Source organism: Lissotriton vulgaris, chromosome 9, assembly GCF_964263255.1.
Source record: "Lissotriton vulgaris chromosome 9, aLisVul1.2, whole genome shotgun sequence".
NCBI classification, from domain to species: domain Eukaryota; kingdom Metazoa; phylum Chordata; class Amphibia; order Caudata; family Salamandridae; genus Lissotriton; species Lissotriton vulgaris.
In genome coordinates this window covers 761,492,801-761,512,019 of record NC_141697.1, presented here as the reverse complement: position 1 = coordinate 761,512,019, position 19,219 = coordinate 761,492,801, and the positions used below count along the sequence as shown (strand labels likewise).

General features: G+C 50.9%; 1 protein-coding gene and 1 pseudogene across 1 annotated transcript in view; one reads left to right on the top strand and one right to left on the bottom strand.

The window, feature by feature from the left end:
• LOC147692216 (WD repeat-containing protein 62-like) overlaps positions 1-19,219 on the bottom strand; it is an 846,473-nt gene that overhangs the window by 748,181 nt on the left and 79,073 nt on the right. The window lies entirely within an intron of this gene.
• On the top strand, positions 8,404-9,903 carry LOC147692217 (uncharacterized; annotated as a pseudogene).

Here is a 19,219-nt window from a genome sequence, read left to right as displayed (position 1 = left end):
CACCACCTACCCCAAGGGGGATGCGGGAAGAAGAAAAGAAGAGGAAGCCCGTTCGCACTCAGCAGAGGAAACAAGGGCAAGGCAAGAGGAGGCCGAAGCACCCCACGCTCATGCAAGGCAACAGAAGCTCCATCCAAGGCCAAGGTAAGAAAGAGGAAGAAGATAAACCTAGGGACTCCAAGGAGACGAGGTAGAAAGAAGGCAAGCCCCCCCACCGGAAACACACCCAGCGAAGAGGGCAGCTGAGCCAACAACAGCCAGAAGTCAAAAGACCAAACAGACCGGCGTCGACAGCAATAAAGCAGGCGGAAACAGAAACAGTAGCCCAGGGGCACCCAGAAAGACCGGGCAGGCTGCGTCTGAGAGAAGGGGGGGGGGGGAGGGGGGTAGACACATCCATCTCAGCCCCCAAGACAGAAAGCAGGAAGGCGAAGAAGGGCCCGGACACACGACACAAAAAGAAGTGGAACCAGAGTCATGGTACCAGGCCGCAGACAACAGGTCAGACCAGGCTAACAGCGCAGCGACCCCGGAGAAGGATATCCCGGTGCGCCACCAAAGGCATTCCAAACCGAAAGATCAGCGGGAAACAAAACCCTGCAGAAGACTTATCAAGCAGCCAAAGAGAAAAAACAGAAGGCCCAATCTCAGGGCCAACCTAGTGTAGATAACCCAAAGCAAAAACACACAGTCAAGAAGGGCCGGCCAGCAGCCAACAGAACCACAATCCCAACAAAGAGGGCTCGAATGCACATGAAGCACATAGATCACACAACTGGGCGACCCGCCCTAACGAAAGAACAGCTCCTAAATCCAGATCAACTCACAGGTCACTGAGGAGGTGAAGAAGGAGAAGGAGGAGGTGGCCGAAGCCACACCAAGAATCTCTGGATGGCCGAGTCTGCTAGGGCGTGTAACAAAAGAGTGCCATCGAAGGGAAGATCTACCAGCCGTTCCCGAACATTTTCCGAGAACACACTATCCTGAAGCCAAACATGGCGGCGAAGGGCAACCGAAGAAGCCATGGCACGACCAAGCACCTCCGAGATGTCCAGAGCGGAGCGAAGAATGAACGCCGCCTGCTCCTGGGCCTCTAATGCATGGTGCTACAAATCAACACCAGCACCCTCCTGATAAGCTACAGATCCAAGGGACTCTGCAGAGTCCCAGAAGCAAGAGATGGCCCTAGCCAACACATATAAAGTGTTAAGGGCCCGCAGAGCCACACTGGTTGAAGCGAACATATTGAGCCTCCAAGAGTCCAGCCAGCGGCCCTCCCGTGATGGTGGAGACAACTATGGCTGCAGGGAGGGAAAGGCAGTCCGCAAAAGGGGGCTACTGGCAGAGGGGTAGAGGGAAAGACACACCAGGTCACGCGGTGCTGGAAGGTGTTGGGGCACTGGATCCCCCGTGGCGGGGCGCCCCAAGCCCCCTCCAGAAAAGAATGGGGCGAACCCTCAAAAAGAAGCAGCAGCTCCTCCCACCAGAGCCCTGGTGGAGAACTTCCGGCTGCCCATTTCCCCGCGTATCATGGTCTGGATCACCCATGCGCAAAATTCCCACAGACGTAGAAACAGGGCGAGCGAAGGTCGCACCTGCCTCTGAAGGGCCCCGCGGTGGGGAAAGCAGCTCCTCCGTAGGCGACGCCTGCAAGCTAAGGCGGCTATCCCCCAAGTCAATTGGAATGGGGAAGGGCCAGGTCCAGGAAGGAGGAAGAGGGACCGAGGAGTGGGGGACCTGTGGCTCCTCTGGCGAAAACCGCGGCCACAGCAACGGCAAGGAGCAGTCCTTTGATGACGTCGGGGTAAAAGCCACAATGCAGCGGCTCGTCTCCGGTGAGGACGACAGCAGCAGGCGCCCACCCTCCGGGGAAGAGGAGGCGTCCGAAGACGAGTCCACGACCTGACACCTGTCCGGTGCCGTAGAGTACGCAACCTGAGGCAGGACGTCATCGTTGTCCAGCGCCAAAGGAGACCTCAGACAGGCCTCCACCACATCACACGGCACAGGAGACCGGGGCTGGGCCAGAGCAGAGGCGGCTAAGGGACGGTGCAGACTCGACCTCCGATGAGGCAGCTGCCTGCGTGGAGGGACGAGAGGGACCTGGGGAGGGACAAGGAGTCCCCCGCCAGCCTCTACCCATGAGGGGACGAGGGGGGCGAGCCGACCCCTGTGGCGCCACCAAGTCCCACTCTACCTCCGACGAGGCAGCCGTCTGAGTGGAAGGACGAGAGGAGCCCGGGGAAGGATGAAGGGTCCCCAACCAGCCTCCACCCATGATGGGTTGAGGGGGGTCAGCGGACACTTGTGGCGCTGCCGGCGCCGTAGCGGCGTCACCTCGGCCTCAGGCTAGATCGCCGCCTGTCCATAGGGCCGAGAGGGGCTCGGGATGCAACCTGAGTCAGGGCGACCTCCCGTAACACCACAAGGACTCCCGCAGGAGTTTGCGGCGAAGCAGAGGTGCCGTGGTCCGAAGGAGGAACCCCCAAAGGGCCGCACCCCAACAGCACCACATCCTCCAAGCCTGGAACCGAGCCAGTCGGCGGCGGGGCTGGAGCCGCCGGCGATGCCTCGGAGGGCCCCGCACAATACAAGGGATCCGCTGACGTCCCAGGAGGTGAAGAAGGAGGAGGAGAAGCCAGCAAGGCCTGTAAAGCCTCCGCATATGTCTCCAGCTGGGCTCTCGACGACCCCTCACTGGGAAACGGTGGATATGGGGACGATAAACGGGGCCGCATCACCCGCTGAGAGCCCACGCCCCCAACAAGCTGAAAACCAGCCCTCGGGGGAAAACTGCGACACTTACTGACAGGTGAGCGACGCTCTTGTGGCTTAGGAGAGGGAAGAGGACGACGATGACAGCAGCTTCGAAAACCTTCCACAGAAGCAGATCCAGGGGATGAAGCCGATCTGGACATGTGAGCCGAGAGAAGTTTCATCCAGTGCTCCCGCTGCGACTTCGACTGCAACTGCTGGCACGCCTCGCAATCAGTGAAGTTGTGATGTTCCCCCAAGCACCACATGCAAATGAGATGAGGATCCGTTGCCGACATCAGGCGTCCTCAAGACGAGCATGTCTTAAAGCCAGAAGGCATCCGCACACTGTTCCCACAAACACACGCAATAGCGAAAGGGAAAGGCCAAAACATGCCCGGAGCACGAACTGGATCCGCACTGCAAACGGAAAGGAAAAAACTGACGTAGGTGCGCCGGGGTGGGACATATGAACTCGCTGACGTCACGTACGTGGACAACGCCTGGGCGGAGCCGTCTGATGCCCGGCGCGCAGGAATGCTGTGGCAAAAAAAAATCCGGATCCCGTCTCACGCCTCGGGATAATTCTTCGTTTAGGAATCTGCAGCTAGTAGTCTCTGTCAGATAATATATTTAAATTAACTTCAAACGGCAAAAAATTTACAATATGTAAAATGCAGTGGAAATTTGCATACATTTATATGATGTATGTATAAAGATCTATAAAGGCAATTCTGGCTAGAGAGCAATACAATAGAGTACAAATGTGGAATTAGAGGAGTACAAAGGAAAGGATAAGAGAAGATTTAAGCTCAGAAGGAAGATTAGGAGCTGGATTCTACTACCGGGAAGATCACTCATTAATGAGGAATTGTTTGAAGAGTAGGCATGGCAGATCCTTACTGGCAGACATGAAAGAGGGAGCGTTTCTGATCTGGGAGGGCAATGAGTTCCATATCCTGACAGTGTAGGAAGAGAAGACTTGCAGTTTGGACACCTCCTTCCTTAATTTTTGGTCTGAAGCCTGATAAAGATTCATTTACAAATGCTAGGAATCCCCTCTTAAATGACCATGATCTAGATGTAAGAAATGGCATATTGCAACAGTTTATACTCTGCAGGTGACTAGGATTAAAGTGAAAATCCACAAGGATGCGGGGAATTCAAGCAAGTTCCTTAAGAAGCTTGCTCAATTAGGACATCATTTAAAGAATATGCTCTTCAGGGAAAGTTGTTTCAGATGTGATTCTGTAAAGTGCACATATAGGGGAACAGGGTGAGATCACTTGTATGATTGTTTTGAATTTTGTTCAAAGGCCCAAGGTCAGATGGTCTCAGGAGGCTTTCTTTCTCTCTTTTATCTTTTATGTGCCTTGGGAACTGTGCGCTTAGGGTGGTGAAAATGAGGAAAACTAGGGATTTAGAATAGTTGGCAATTTATTAGATGTAGCAATTATGGTTCATTACTGAGAGACATTCTTGACCGTTCCTGTTAGTAGTCAGTAGTGTTCAGCACACTCATATCAAGAGGATGAACTTTAAGTGCTACTTGGACATGCAGGCCTGGAAAGTGGTGAGGCAATCTTTGAATGGGGGTAATGTCATTTCATGATGTGAATTTTAGGTGGCGTTTGGTGCTGTCCACATAGTGATCTACATTAATGTTCTTTTCAACCAGTAGAACTCCCAGGGAGTAAATGGAGCACATGAAAATTACAGGGGACAAGGAAATTCCTTAGGGGAATCCTCAGGTCACAAGGGTTAGATCTGAATGTGCTTAGACAGGTTGAGCTCTAGAGTTCAGGTCACATGCAAACCATTTAAGGACAGTACTACTGATACCCTTTCTTGAAGCAAGAACGTTAAGGAGAGTTTTCTCATCAACGGTGCAAGAGGCTGTTGATGATTTGGGATAAGTCAGTAACTACGTGGGTGGTGGCTGTTGGGGTGGTTTGATGAGATGCGGATTGTGCCCACGTCAGTCTGTCATGATGTTGTAATATAGTTTGTCATATAGCTCATATAAGTGCTCCCCAATATTCCACCTTTGTTTTCCTGCACTTGCCACATAAGCAGTTATTCATATGCAATAGCTGATGTATTTATTTTCATTTAATTATTTGCATTCCATTTATCGTATATTTTGATAGGATGCTTCTAGTTCATATATTCCTCAATAGTAATTTGAATAACTGTTGCTTAGAAGCAAGTCTAATGGCTTGAACATAAATGTGCCCGTGAATTCCTGTTATTACTTCTGCCTGACATCTTATTGACCAAGTTTATTTTTCTCAAAATAAAGGATTTAGATCACATTAATTAGCTGTTCACAGCCCTTTCGCTGAAAGAGATCGGGACTCTGAAAATAAAGAGTGGGCAACAGAGCAGCGAGGTTCCTCGCAGGGTGCATCAAACTGATCATCCCTTAACAGCTCTTAACCGTTCCTCTGCAGAAACAGAATACAGTTTTGTTTTGCAAGCTGCCTTCAGACTGGAAAAATAGATTAATTTTGTAGGAAAATGAATTATTGTTTGGGGTACAGAAGTATCAAACTCAAAGGATAAGGCCACCACCTGCTAGAAGCAAAAAATAAAAAAATAAATAAACTGGTGCCCAGTCCATGGTAACATAACACAAAGGAGGCAAGCTTAAATCAAAGGCAATTTCAATGTAAATACTTAAGGCAACATATATATAACAATCCAATTACAGTCGATATAATGAAAATAACGGATAAAAAAAAAGAAAGAACTAACATAGCTATTTTTCTTAGAAAAGTACAAGAATTATTTTATTGATAATCATTTGACAAAAATAAAAAGCAGTATCGGCGTGCGGCAGAACTCCACATCCGGCAACTGGCATTAAGCAGAAAATGATGCCCCAATTTTTAACATCTTGGCTTACACAGAGCAACTTATATATCGGAGAGAATTCTATGTCAGGACCGAAGGCGAGGATTTTGCTCATATTCTCTCTTCGCTTTATTCACGTTTCTTTCACAGCAGCTCTTCATATAACCAATAACAACTACATTTCCCATAACACTCGGGAAAAGAAAACACAGTCTCTATTTAGTCCTTTCACAGTCTCCATGAAGGTCTTCCCATAAATCATTGTGCAACTTCCTGCACTTCCTCTTTCTTCGCTGCTCGGCAGCTCGAGATAAGTGCATTTGCTTTCCTCTTACTATTGCGGGTGAAATGTAGCCTGTTGTAGTGAGGATTGTTGTTGTGTGGGGATTTTTCTTCCTTAGCAGGTCCCCTATACACCGCAGGAGCGCACGCGCACTCCTTACGCGGTTGCCCATTTGACTGAGGTGCGGTGCGGTCCTCCGACCGTTAGATGCCGCTGTGAGGGCGTCGCGACTTGGTTACCGGAACGCGTTTGACAGCACTGACAGTGAACGCGCTCCGGCCACCATTTCATGTCAGCGTCCGGCCCGCCTGAAATCGCCCAGGTATCCTGGGTCTGTACCTAATACTTTACATTGTGTGGACGCCCGCTCTGCGGATAGGTAGTGGTGCGGTGCACCGAGGAGTCCGGTTCCTTTTACGCCCGATTTTGTAGGTCGGGTAGGTATACTAGGAGGGAACTGTGGCATAAGTCCCTCACGGACACCCTCTCAGGCGGCCTATTCCCATTGGACTTGTGGGAGACTGGGTGTCCTTGGGCTGGAAAGCCTGTGAATTCGCACGTCTGGCCGCCCTTCACTGCTGAGAGACCCTCAGCCCACATACTTTACTGCTCTACGCGGGAGGAGCTCCTTGGTACTTGCAGTCAGGGGGGAGTGTGTGTGCCTTGGTGTCTGGTCGTGGGTTCCCGCGCTTGACACGTTAGTGGCTTTGGAGAATGAGTATTACGAGGAGGAGGACTACCTCACCTATTTACAGTGGCATGACGACTTTTATGCCAAAGTGGATGACTCCATTCACAAGGCGGTGTCAGATCTCATGACACCGATGGAGCAAAGGCTGGCGGACAAAATTGAACAGCTAGGTGCAAAGATGGGTCGGCCTTCCCCTGCGGTTCCGGGGACTTCAGGTGGTTCCGGTCAGGTCCCAGACGGTCAGGGTCCCCCGCCGCCAAAGAAGAAGTGTTTTGAAGAGTTTGACATAGACGCTTTTGAGCGTCTGAAGCAAGCGTTTCTGGAGCATACTGCCCCCATTGTCCTTCCCCAAACTCCTACTCCGGGGACGGATGAACCCCCGCCGGGGTCTCTCGAGACCCAACAAGGGGATTCTCCAGACGCCTCTGAGGATGAGGCCGGCTCATCTCGGTCATGGAGGCCTTCAGGATCCTCCGAGCCCCCCAAGGCAACTATTGCTGATATGTTGGACCCAGATGACATTGTTCATCCCCGCTCAGCGGAGTGGGTCCCTGGGGAGAAAGCGGCCTTATCTAGCCTCCAGACTCAGAAAACCCTTGGAGAATGAGGCACGGAGCAGATCGAGAGCTGAATGCCCTAGGCCAACTTTGGAAGGCAAAGTATAGACTACCCCGATATTGAGAGTAAAATGGCGACTTTCCTGGCCAAGTTCATTAAGGACCCCAAGAAGGGGATCGATCGTTCCTGGCGCGCTTGTCAGGACAAGCTGCTTGACGCCACCGGCCCTCTCGCCAAGATACTAGATATGGCGGAGGAAGCTCGCGCGTCGGGTTCCTTGATTGACCCAGAAGTGTTGTCAGCTTGGGCACAGCGGGCGGTATGTTTTGTGGGCAATGCCAGCTGCGCCCTCTCAACTGAGAGACGCAGGTCCTTACTGATTAAAGTCGATCCCAAGCTGGGAGACTTGGCGGGTTCCAAGGCCGGGGCGTCGGCGCAAGGTGGGCTGTTTGAAGAACCATTTATAAAGGACCTTGGAAAGTTCGTTGCTACGTTCACTTCCCTTGATAAAGCTCAGGCGAATATAAAAAGAGTCTTTACTCCGCGTTTTTTCCGCGGGGTCGGAGCCGCCCGCCCGACCGTGGCCAGAACCAGCAGCCCAGGGTAGAGGGCAAGGCTCCGGGCGCGGACAGTACCAATCCGACTAGCGCTTCACCAACTTTTACCCCAACGGTTCCGGGGACGTGGCTACAGTGGAAACTATGGCAATGCCAACGGTGAGTGTCTTGCCGGCTGCGCGACTGCAGGTTGGGGGCAGGCTAGCGCGTTTCTTCCCCGCTTGGGAAGCGCTTACATGCGATGCGTGGGTACTCCAGACGGTCAGGGGATTTCAGATAGAGTTTTATGGTTCCCCTCGACAAGCACGTCCCCCTCGCCCAATAGTTTTCTGTGCGTCAGACGCGGCCTTGATAGACTAGGAAGTGCGAGAGTTGCTTCGCAAAGGGGCAGTGTGTACTACAAAGGTTCATCCCTCAGGTTTCCTCAGCAATGTTTTCTTGGTGGACAAAACCGACGGGAGTCGGAGGCCTGTGATCAATCTTCGGGAGTTCAACAAGTGGCTGCTGTACAGACACTTCACGATGGAGGGCATTAATTTGCTCAGGGATGTTCTCCAGCCACTCGATTGGATGGTACGTTTGGATCTGAAGGACGCGTACCTGGTGGTTCCGATTTTTCCCCCTCACAGACGTTTCCTCCAATTCCTTTGGCGGGGGCTGACTTACGAGTTCTGTTGTCTTCCCTTCGGCCTCTCCTCGGCCCCATGGTGTTTCACCAAGGTTCTCAAACCAGTGGAGGAGTACTTGAGGACTCGCGGAGTCCGCTTGATCGTCTACTTGGACGATATGCTTCTCTTGGGTCAGTGTCCGTCACAGTTGCGGGACCATCTGCAGCTAGCAGTGTCACTTCTCCAGTCGCTGGGGTTTGTTATCAACCAAAAGAAATCCCTCCTGGTCCCAACTCAGAAGGCCTGCTTCCTGGGGTTTGTGATCGATCCCATCTCAGCCACTCTTGCCTTACCCTCCAGGAAAGTAGCGAAGATCAGGCACGAGATACGGCAGACTTTGGCCAAGCAGGGAGCCTCCCTGCGCCAGATCGCTCGTTTGGTAGGCCTCTTTTCGGCGTCAATTCAAGCGATCTTCCCGGGGCCCTTACATTACCGGGCCCTGCAACGTCTGAAAGCACATCACCTGCGGAAAGGCCTCACTTATTCACAGGTGGTCCCTCTGACGGAGGAGGTACGCGAGGAACTAGAGTGGTGGCTCTCCCACATGGAGGCGTGGAACGAGAGAGCAATCTTTGGCTCAGTACCAGACTTGGTGATAGAGTCGGGCGCAAGCCGGGCAGGCTGGGGAGCGCGGTGTGGAGATTTTTCCACCAGCGGCAGTTGGTCTCCACAAGAGCAGCTGCTTCACATCAATTGTCTGGAACTCCTGGCGGGTTCCTTTGCGGTACAGTGCTGGACCAAAAACAGGGTTCGGGACTTGGTCCTTTTGAAGATGGACAACGTGTCGGCAGGATGGTACATAAACCACCTGGGAGGCACGCGGTCCAGAGCTTTGGCGAATATGGCAAAGCAATTTTGGGAATTCTGCCTAGCGCATCAGGTATCAGTGACGGCAGAGTATCTCCCAGGGAAGGAGAATCTGGTGGCGGACTGGCACTCCAGTTACCTTCGGGACTCTAGAGTTTGGAAATTGGATCAGGAAATCTTCCGTTACCTTCAGGAGAGATGGGGTCCGTTCTCTGTCGACCTCTTTGCATGCCGCCTCAATCGGCAGCTTCCCCGGTTCTTCAGTTGGAGACCGGATCCTCTGGCGGTAGCGTGCGATGCGTTCAGTCAGGACTGGAGGCAGGAGAAGGGATATGCCTTCCCTCCGTTTTCCATGATATCCGGGGTGACAGCCCAGGTTCGCCGGCAGAAGGCGGCTGTGGTCCTGATAACTCTGTGTTGGAAATCTCAAGTTTGGTTTGCAGTTCTTCTGGGACTTTCTTGGGATTTTCCAATCCAACTCCTCCCAACTCCCCGTCTCCTGTTGAGTCCGGAGGGGACTCCTCACCGCCTAGTGGAGGAAGGTTCCCTGCACCTTGTAGCATGGTGGATTACAGGCAATGTTGGCGACTGCCAGGCCTTTCGGGACACGCTGAACTCTTGTTGTCCAGAGCTTGGGCAGACAGCACACCCAAACGGTACAAATCGGCTTGGATGCGATGGGTGTGCTGCTGTTTACGACAGGAAGTGGAACCCGTGGTCGGAGATTGAACCCATGTTCTGAATTATTTGGCGGAATTAGCTCAGATAGAATTGGTATATAGGTCAGTGAACGCAGTCCGTTTTGCAATTTCAGCAGGCCATGCCCCAGTGGAAGGAGCGCCCTTGGGGGAACATCCTTTTGTGCGCGAGCTCTTGCAGGGCATCAGATTGTCGTTACCCGAAGTGGCACTCCTGAGACAGGATTTCCGAAACCTATCCGATAGGGTCACTTCTGCAGAGACCCGGATGGGCGAGGCAGAGGACTCAATCACGACCCTACTAAAAGACATGGCGGAGCTCAAGGCGTCTCACCGCCAACTACTATGGAAGGTTGATGACGCCGAAAATAAAGCGCGACACAATAACTTGCGCTTTGTTGGATTTAGGGAAGGGATCGAGAAAGCGGATATGGTGTCCTTCCTCCACACTTGGCTCATGGAAACCTTCCCAGCGGTACAATTTTCACCTTGCTTCATTATTGAGAGAGCGCATAGGGCACTCCTAGCAAAACCACCGGAGGGGGCGAGACTGCGACCGGTCATTGCGCCTTTTCTCAATTTCGCTGACAGAGACCTTATTCTGAGAGAGGCGAGGAAGCTGGGCGAGATCCGTCTAGAAAACGCACACATCATGGTCTTCCCGGATTACAGTCAGGAGGTCCAGAAACAGCGCCGCTCCTTCGACGCCGTGAAGGCAAAACTCAGAGACTTAAAGATTTCGTACATGCTCCTCTTCCCGGCGAAACTTAAGGTGCTATACAAGGAACAGTCACTCTTCTTCACACACCCAGAGGATGCCTGGCAGTGGCTGGAGGAGCGCCCGATCCTCAACAGCAGGGAGACCATCGGACGGGATCTGCTAGACAGGTCCTTGCGCAATGCCACCCAATGGGAAATACCGAAGGCACAAAGACTGAAATCCAGAAGGTTTAAGAGACAAACCCCGGCGACACCTTATTGAGGCCGAGGTACCGGAAGTGCACGGAAAGGACGTTCGGCCTCCCCGAAAGGTGCTGCCGGGACGGGCTCAAGATTTGCCGCCCTGCGATCCACTGCTCGATCAGAAGGAGAGGACGAGGAAGGCCTAGATAGCCGCACATCTGGAGGAGAGGAAGAGGAGGAAGGGGGACAATCTGTCCATCTGTTGGTGGAGGAGATCCGAGTGCTGGAACAGGACTTGTCTGGCCAGCATAGTGCGCCCGAATCAGAGACTCAAGACTCCAAATCATAAACGGTGGCAGTTCGGGGCCACTGAACATGCTACGAGAGGTGGTGATGCACTCAAGCTGACACGCCCTTTGAACTATGGTGCACTTGGGAAATGGAACTGGCAGTCCGACATAGAGGAGCACGCAAGTTGACACGCCTCTCTGTTTTACACGCTTTACTGTTCTTTGGTTTTTTGAAGGGAGGGATCTGTGGGTGGGCAACAGGCCTACTCTTACGGAAAGTTATGTCCTGTGCTAGGATAAGACTGGAAGGGGAGGGAGGTGGGGAGGGGGGTGGGAAAGGGGGAGTTCAAGTTCATTCAGGTAAGGGAACGGGTGGGAATAGGTGGTGGAGGGAGACAACAGTTGAGATAATGCAGCAGCACACATTGTACCCACACACCACATACACATGCCAGAGTCTAACCACATGCAACCATCACGTTTATCAATGGCAAGTACCGTAGACACCCCGCACTGGGGGGATAGGGGACTGAGCGTCCGGACATGGAACGTCAACAGATTAGGCTCTAAGGTCAAGAGGGGACTAGTGAACGCCTATATCAAAAAGATCGACCCGGATGTCACCTTATTACAGGAAACACACCTCAAAGGTACACAATGTGCCTTCATCGCTAGAGGCCGATATAATGTTCTGGCTCACGCGGGTTACACATCGGACTCCAGAGGGGTAGCAGTCATTATTAAAAAAGTCCATACCATTCTACACCACACGCACCTGGATAGACCCACAGGGGACGTACTCTGGAGTACAGGGTACCTGAAATAGACGCACATACACGATAATTTCAGTTTATGCGCCACCCAAATTACAGACCCGTACGCTCATAGCGCTTGCCAACATCCTCCTAGACACGGCAGACACTATACAAGTGGTGGGAGGTGACTTTAATGATGTTATGAATATAGGACTCGACAGATCCAGTGACACAGGTAGAGAAGGGCACCAGACCACACTATCCAGTCAGATGTCCACTATAGGACTTACGGATATCTGGAGGTGGCTACATCCGGCACAGCAAACCTACCCCTACTACTCAGGGGCACACAAGGTGTTCTCACGACTCAACTATGTCTTCATGTCCCGACAGTACTTGAGGGTAGATGATGTCGCAGAATATAAGGCCAGAGGCATATCGGACCACTCGCCATTTTTTGTGAGGGTAGGGCAAAACCAGGACAGGGGCACAGGTTCCTGGCGCCTGGCGGCTTGGGTCCTTCAAAATGCTGCCATACTGCGAGGCATTCGAACAGACATTAAGGTATATATTGCAGAAAAAGAGGGAACGGTGGAATCGAGCGTCACCCTCTGGGAAGCCCTAAAGCCTGTACTACGAGACAGAATAAAATCTAGACTGGGAGAGGAAAGGCGTAAACTACAGGCTGAGGTTGCTGCCCTAGAACAGGCTATCCTGGGATGGGAAAGGGAATATCTGATCCATAAAAACAGCGAGACTCTCAGGCGGCTACTCGATACCCAGAGACATTATAGAGAACTGGCAACTAATGAGGCTAAGACCCAATCCCTCGCCACCCTCCACCGTCTATATGACGTGGGCGACAAGTCAGGAAAACTTTTGGCGTGGCTCAGTAAAAGGGAGCGAGCGACTAGATGGATAGACAGCATTGAAACTACAGACGGGACCACTGTGAACACCAACACCGAGATAGCAGAAGCATTTGCCACGCACTATGAACCGTTCTATGCAATGCGTGACCTTGCAACTTCTGAGGAAGCACTACAATATTTGGATCAGACAATCCTACCGGTCCTACCCCCTGAGGCCCTAGAGGCGCTGGAGGCGCACATAACGACTGATGACATTACGGACGCCATTGCCAAACTGAAACCGGGCAAAACCCCGGGCCCGAATGGTTTCCCGGCCGAGCTTTTTAAGCGTGCGGCGGACCTATTGACTCGCCATCATAAAAGCCTCCTTACTGGTGACTTCCAGGAGGGAGAGCTCCCCCCAGATCTTACTATGGCAACGATTGTCCCGATATATAAGGAGGGCAAGCCACGAGAGAATTGTGCTTCCTACCGTCCCATTTCCCTGCTCAACACAGAAGTCAAACTGTTAGCAACCATCTTGGCGGTCCGATTGAGAGCGGTTATTCCGGGCCTTATACACTTAGATCAATCAGGCTTCCTACCAGACAGGCCGACCAAACTGAACGTTAGGAGAACCCATAGCTGGCTACAGGAGGTGCGGGGACGGAGCGACCCACATTGGTTCCTCTCCCTGGATGCCGAGAAGGCATTTGACGCGGTACACTGGCCATTCCTATTTGCAGTGCTCCATAAGTTTGGATTCGGACCAAACTTTATCAAGTGGGTCCAGCTCCTCTACACGGCCCGAGGGCCAAGGTGAGAGTGAACGGGCAAATGTCGCGGGAGTTCCTGATTCAGAGAGGCACCCGACAGGGTTGCCCCCTGTCTCACCTCCTCTTTACACTCACTATTGAGGTACTCGCAGCCAGGATCCGGCAAAACAAGGACATCTCTGGCTTCACAAGCAACGACACGGATCCAACACAAGGAAAGATCTCGCTATATGCGGATGATGTCTTGCTATACATAACCAAGCCGGAGACCACCATCCAGGAGCTTTTCCGGGAACTAGAGCACTATGGTGGGCAGGCGGGCCACAAAATAAACTGGCACAAGTCTATCCATTATGACCCTGGGGGACGAGACCGATGGGGAAGACTGCCGGAGAGACTACTGACGACCTCTGAAGGCTTCCAATACCTTGGGATTTATATAACCCCGAGTGTGAACCTCTCGTTCCGTAGAAACCTGGAACGGATCATGTTGAATGCAGTAGCGGACATGGACCGTTGGAGACAGCTCCCACTTACACTCTTAGGCAGAGCGGCCATGTACAAAATGATCACACTGCCTAAATTCCTTTACGCCCTACAAAACGAATATTATCCAATACCTGCAGCGGTTTTCACCAGGATTCACGCAGACCTGCGATCCTTCCTCTGGCTAGGCAAACATGCCAGGGTGGCTCTGTCCACGCTTCAGAGACACCAATACAGTGGGGGGGATCTCGCTCCCTAACCTAGAGGCCTACTACTGGGCAGAACACCTGACACCGATTAATGATTGGTTCCACGCCCCGGCTGACCACCCGATTTACGCCCTGGAGAGAACAAAAATGTTGTCCAAAAACCTATTGTATTATCTCTACGGGGCGCTGGGGGCACGCCTCCTCCCGGCAACGTCTATCACACTCAATGCATGGACAAAGGCCACAAGACGCATGGGATGGGATAAGAAGCTCACACGGCAGACACCGCTGTGGCACTGCCAATGGTCGACAGAACTTAACAAGCTGCGAGGTTTCCAAAAGGTGGGACGATATCGGCATCTCCACTATAGGAGATGTGATAGCTAAAGGGGAGCTGAAATCTTTCCAAGCGCTCAAATCAGAGTTCGGTCTACATACTACACAGCAGTTCAAATACATCCAACTGCGGCACGCGTGGCGGGCCCAAAACGTCACACTCACAGGTATCCCGGAATATGCACCACTGGAGGGACGGCTCCTCCAAGAGCAGATACCGGGGAAGGCAGCTTCCCTAACCTATAAAACTTTAACCAATCATATGTTGGGAAAGGAAACTCAGAGGCACGTGGGAGGCGGAGGTGGGAGAGATGGAAGACCTGGACTGGGAAATAGTGCTGATGCATCCCGAGAGGTCGCAATCAAATCAAGACTGCGACTGATTCACTTTAAGGTACTCCATAGAACATACTATGATAGACTACGGCTTAGCAAAATGGGGAAGGTAGAAGACCCACGGTGTCTTAGATGTCACCAGTGTGATGGAGACTTCTTTCATACTATATGGACGTGTGGCACAATACAAACATACTGGACACAGATATTCAAGGAATTAGAAGAGATCTTGGAGGTCTTGATCCCGCAAGATTCCAAGCTGGCACTGCTAGGCATGACTACTGAGGTAGACCCGACTCGCCCACTTCTTACATTCCTAGTCCTTGCACTGATTGTAGCCAAAAGGGACATCGCAAAACATTGGGGAGCACCGGAACCACCGGGAGTGGAGGAGAGGATTAGATCTATATATGGCAGCTGAGAGGGTTACTTATAAGGCAAGGGGGTGCCCCAAAAAATTCCGGAGAGTTTTGTCCAAGTGGCGACACTATCACGGGCTGGATGGGGGGCTGTGAGGGGGGGGGGGGGGGGGGTTTAGGTTGGGATAGGTCAGGGCACGGGGACATCCTTGCCACCACGGAGATGGATAAGACTAGACAAGATCAACGTGCAGAGCGCCACGTGGCACCGGAAATCTGAGGCTCCGAAATGTGACAGACTCTATGGACACGGAGGGTAGGGGGGGGGGAATCTAGAAGTGTACCTGCTGCTAGTTTCGTATATTCATCGTTGGAGAGTTAATAATGTGTTTTACTGGTGTATTGGGGGGGGGTGGGGGGGGAGGGGTTAAAAAAGAAAAGCAGATGCTCGGAACGCTCATTGGATGCTCACATTTGTATAAGAGTTTAGATTTACAGCGCTCTAACGAAAGATGCCGCCCAACCTCCGGGGTGTGGGCTAAATGGCTGTGTGTTCTTTTACTCATGGTGAGATGCGCCAATTGTGGTGAATAACAGGAATAACTGATTGATTGCTGGGAGCTTCCAGATTGTCGTTACCCCCAGAGCCCCGTTATTCCGTCCTCTGGGATGTAAACTTGGTTCTGAATCTGTTTTTATCTTGGCAGCCTAACCGTTTTCTTTCTCTGAAAGAATTGTCGGCTAAACTGGCCATGTTATTATGCTTGGTGTCTTGTAGGAGAGTGTCTGATGTTCGGGCTTTAGATATTACAGCCAGAGTCTTTTCCCCGGATGGGGTTACTTTTACTGTGAGTAGACGTACAAAATCGAACACACGTACAATTTCTTATCCTGCTTTTGCTGAGAGTCCTAAGTTGTGTGTGGTGCAGTGCTTAAAAGCTTATGAGGAGGCTACGGGGGAAGTTCGTCCCCCAGGCGAACGACAACTCCTTATAGCCCTTAAGAAGCCTTTCAAGGTGGTGTCCTCTCCCACTATAGCCTGCTGGGTATGGTGGGTCATGCAAGAAGCAGGTATTAATACCAAAGCATTTGTTGCGCAGTCTGCTAGGGGTGCGATGGCTTCCAAGGCATTTCACCGTATGGCGTACGTTTCGAGGACCTTATGAGAGCAGCGGATTGGTCGTCGGATTCGACCTTTAAACAGTTTTATTTTAAGCCGCTGCTGAATATGGCGCAAGTGGTGGTGAGTAAGCTTTGAAGGAGCATAATCCTCGCCTCCGGTCCTGACATAGACTAGAAATTTGCCTAGCCTACGAGAAGGTAAGTTTCAATTCTGTTAAAGACACGGAGGCGAGGATTATCCCACCCGGCAAGCGCATGGTTTGCATTCCCTCACCGCAATGGTTGTAAGTAAACCCCTTTTTCATTTGAGTTACAATTGGAGTTTTTTCTCTGCTTTTGCTTATTGCTGTGTTTATGCAATGTCGATGGACTTGTTGTATTGCTTGTTTTATTAGTTAAGGACGCCATGACTGATTGGTGTATTTTATTTCAGGGAATGAGCAGTCAAAGCAGAACACCTAACCATGGGAGAGATCCTCCAGCGAAGAAAGAGGAAGTGGAGTAAGTGCAGGAAGTTGCAGGATGATTTATAGGAAGACCTTCATGGAGACTGTGAAAGGACTTAATAGAGACTGTGTTTTCTTTTCCCGAGTGTTATGGGAAATGTAGTTGTTATTGGTTATATGAAGAGCTGCTGTGAAATAAATGTGAATAAAGCGAAGAGAGAATATGAGCATAATCCTCGCCTCCGCGTCCTTAATAGAATTTAAACTTACCTTCTTGTAGGCTAGGTAAATTTCTATTCATCACTGTGTGCTCGCCCTGCTTTTCAGATATGATCGTCTTCAAATTCACTTCAATTTGGCATTTCACACTACTTGTCAAGCCTTTAGCAACCCCTTTTTGTACACACAGGTCAACCATAAGGCAGACCCTGGGTAGCCCTAAGGGCAGCGTGCTGTTTAAGTAAAAGGTAGGACATGTACTTTTATGTTTTGCATGTCCTGGTAGCGTCAGGATTCCTGCCCAGCTCACATCTCTTAACTAGCACAATATACAAGCATGACTCATATCATTCCTCCCAACACTTCTGAATGAAGAAATGTCATGTACCCTGACTTTTGACCAAAGTCAATGGTGTTGTAATAGCTAGCTGCACCTGGTGTTCCTCGGTTTGTTTGAAAAGGCTTAATAACTTTTACAAATGTTTTACCATGCATATGCAAGATCAGGTTTCAGGCGCCACAGAAACATTCAGAAAATCAATCAGAATAAGCATCAAGCAACCAGCATAGATGACCTCAACGCGAACCTTCCGGGAGACCACACTGATCAAATTGATCCCCTGCACCTGTTCCTTGCTATAAGCAATTAGAATGCAATCTTTGTGAAATGTGAAACAGACTATGACTTGCCAGACACCGAATATTGGCATTATGTCGTCAAACACTAGGTGACATCCTCTAGTACATCCCCTTCTTTTTTCAATACCCTGGAAGAGGTGTGGCGCAGCGGCCAGGGTGCCTCACTCCGGACCACAGGGTTCACGGTTTGATCCCCAGCTCCAGGTTAGCCCAGCACCATGTGACTCTGGGTATTAGCTTCCTTAATCTTCCCGACAGATCCCAGCGCTGGTGCACCTCCGTCGGAGGTAGCTGTGCGCTTTACAAATGCTGGCATTTACCCTCCCAAACTCCAACAAATCCTCGACTCGACTGCATTGATAATTGGAATGGGAATGCCCTTTCACATATAAAAAAAAAGTCAGACATTCAGCAGCAGTTCAGTACTTCGGCCACCAGCATCTCTGGCAAGACCCTACTCAAAATTATGCAATATTGGTATCATACGCCCGCAAGAACCACCAGAGGTAAACGAGGTGGTGATGACAGATGCTGGTGTCATTGCGACCATGCAGGCACATTGATTCACCTCTTATGGCACTGCCCGAAAATGCATTGCTACTGGGCCGATATCTTAGCAGACATTCATGAGATGTAGGATACTAATATACCTTGATTTCCAGTTATCTCTTGTCAGGACTCCCTAATGCTTTGACCTTTTCCCTTCGATCAACAAAAGGGAAAGCCATCACACCTGCCCTATGTAAAGACAAACAAGTCCTTCTGACGAAATGGGGCACAGAGACAGTGCCTACGCACACGGACTAGATACACAGATTTTGGGAACTTCTTGGCATGGAAAAACTAACTGCATTTGTGGACAATAGGCTCCCCCAATTTGACAAAACCTTTGGCCCATGCCTTCGTTTCCTGGCGCAGAGCTTCCAGGAGTTGAGCTGCCCCGCAAACCTACGAGTGCTTCCCTCACAGCTGCGACACATAACCAGGACTGATGTTCGCCCTGCTTTGTTCTTTTCACTTTGATTGCTTTGGGAGACAGCAATGACCGATGAGTACTAATCATTTTCCCTGCCTCGTTCCCCTCTCTTCCTGTCACCCACCTATGAATTCTTGGACTCAGCCAACCTGCACCCTTACACGCCACCTTCCTCAACACTCCCCCTCAAGTTCAAACTATATTCACCCTCTTAATTTCCCTCACCGGCAATTGGATGTAGGCGAGGTCTTAGATTTGTCTAGGTTTCTTGCTTTGACTTCTTTTGTGTGAAAAACAATAAAATTAATTTAAACCTAAAATGCACTATGACCTCATTATTTTTTAAATGTGTTCGGGTGGAAGAAACACCCGAAACACCCGAGATGAGGTGTGATCCTCTTGTATCTCTTCCTTGTTAAATTTCAGGGCAAATATTACATTCCACTTTCAAAGACCATATCAGCACCCTAAATAGGTGGTATCTAAAACAGGCAGGATGGCAGTAAGGAGAAGCAGCTGACAAGCTCTCCCATAAAGTACACAGTCCCGCCCAGTGGCCGTGTGCACTCGCGGCATTATGGTAGTTGGAGTTTTATGCGAGTATGTTAGTCTGTAGTAGAACCCGCCACCAACCTCCCAGTAAT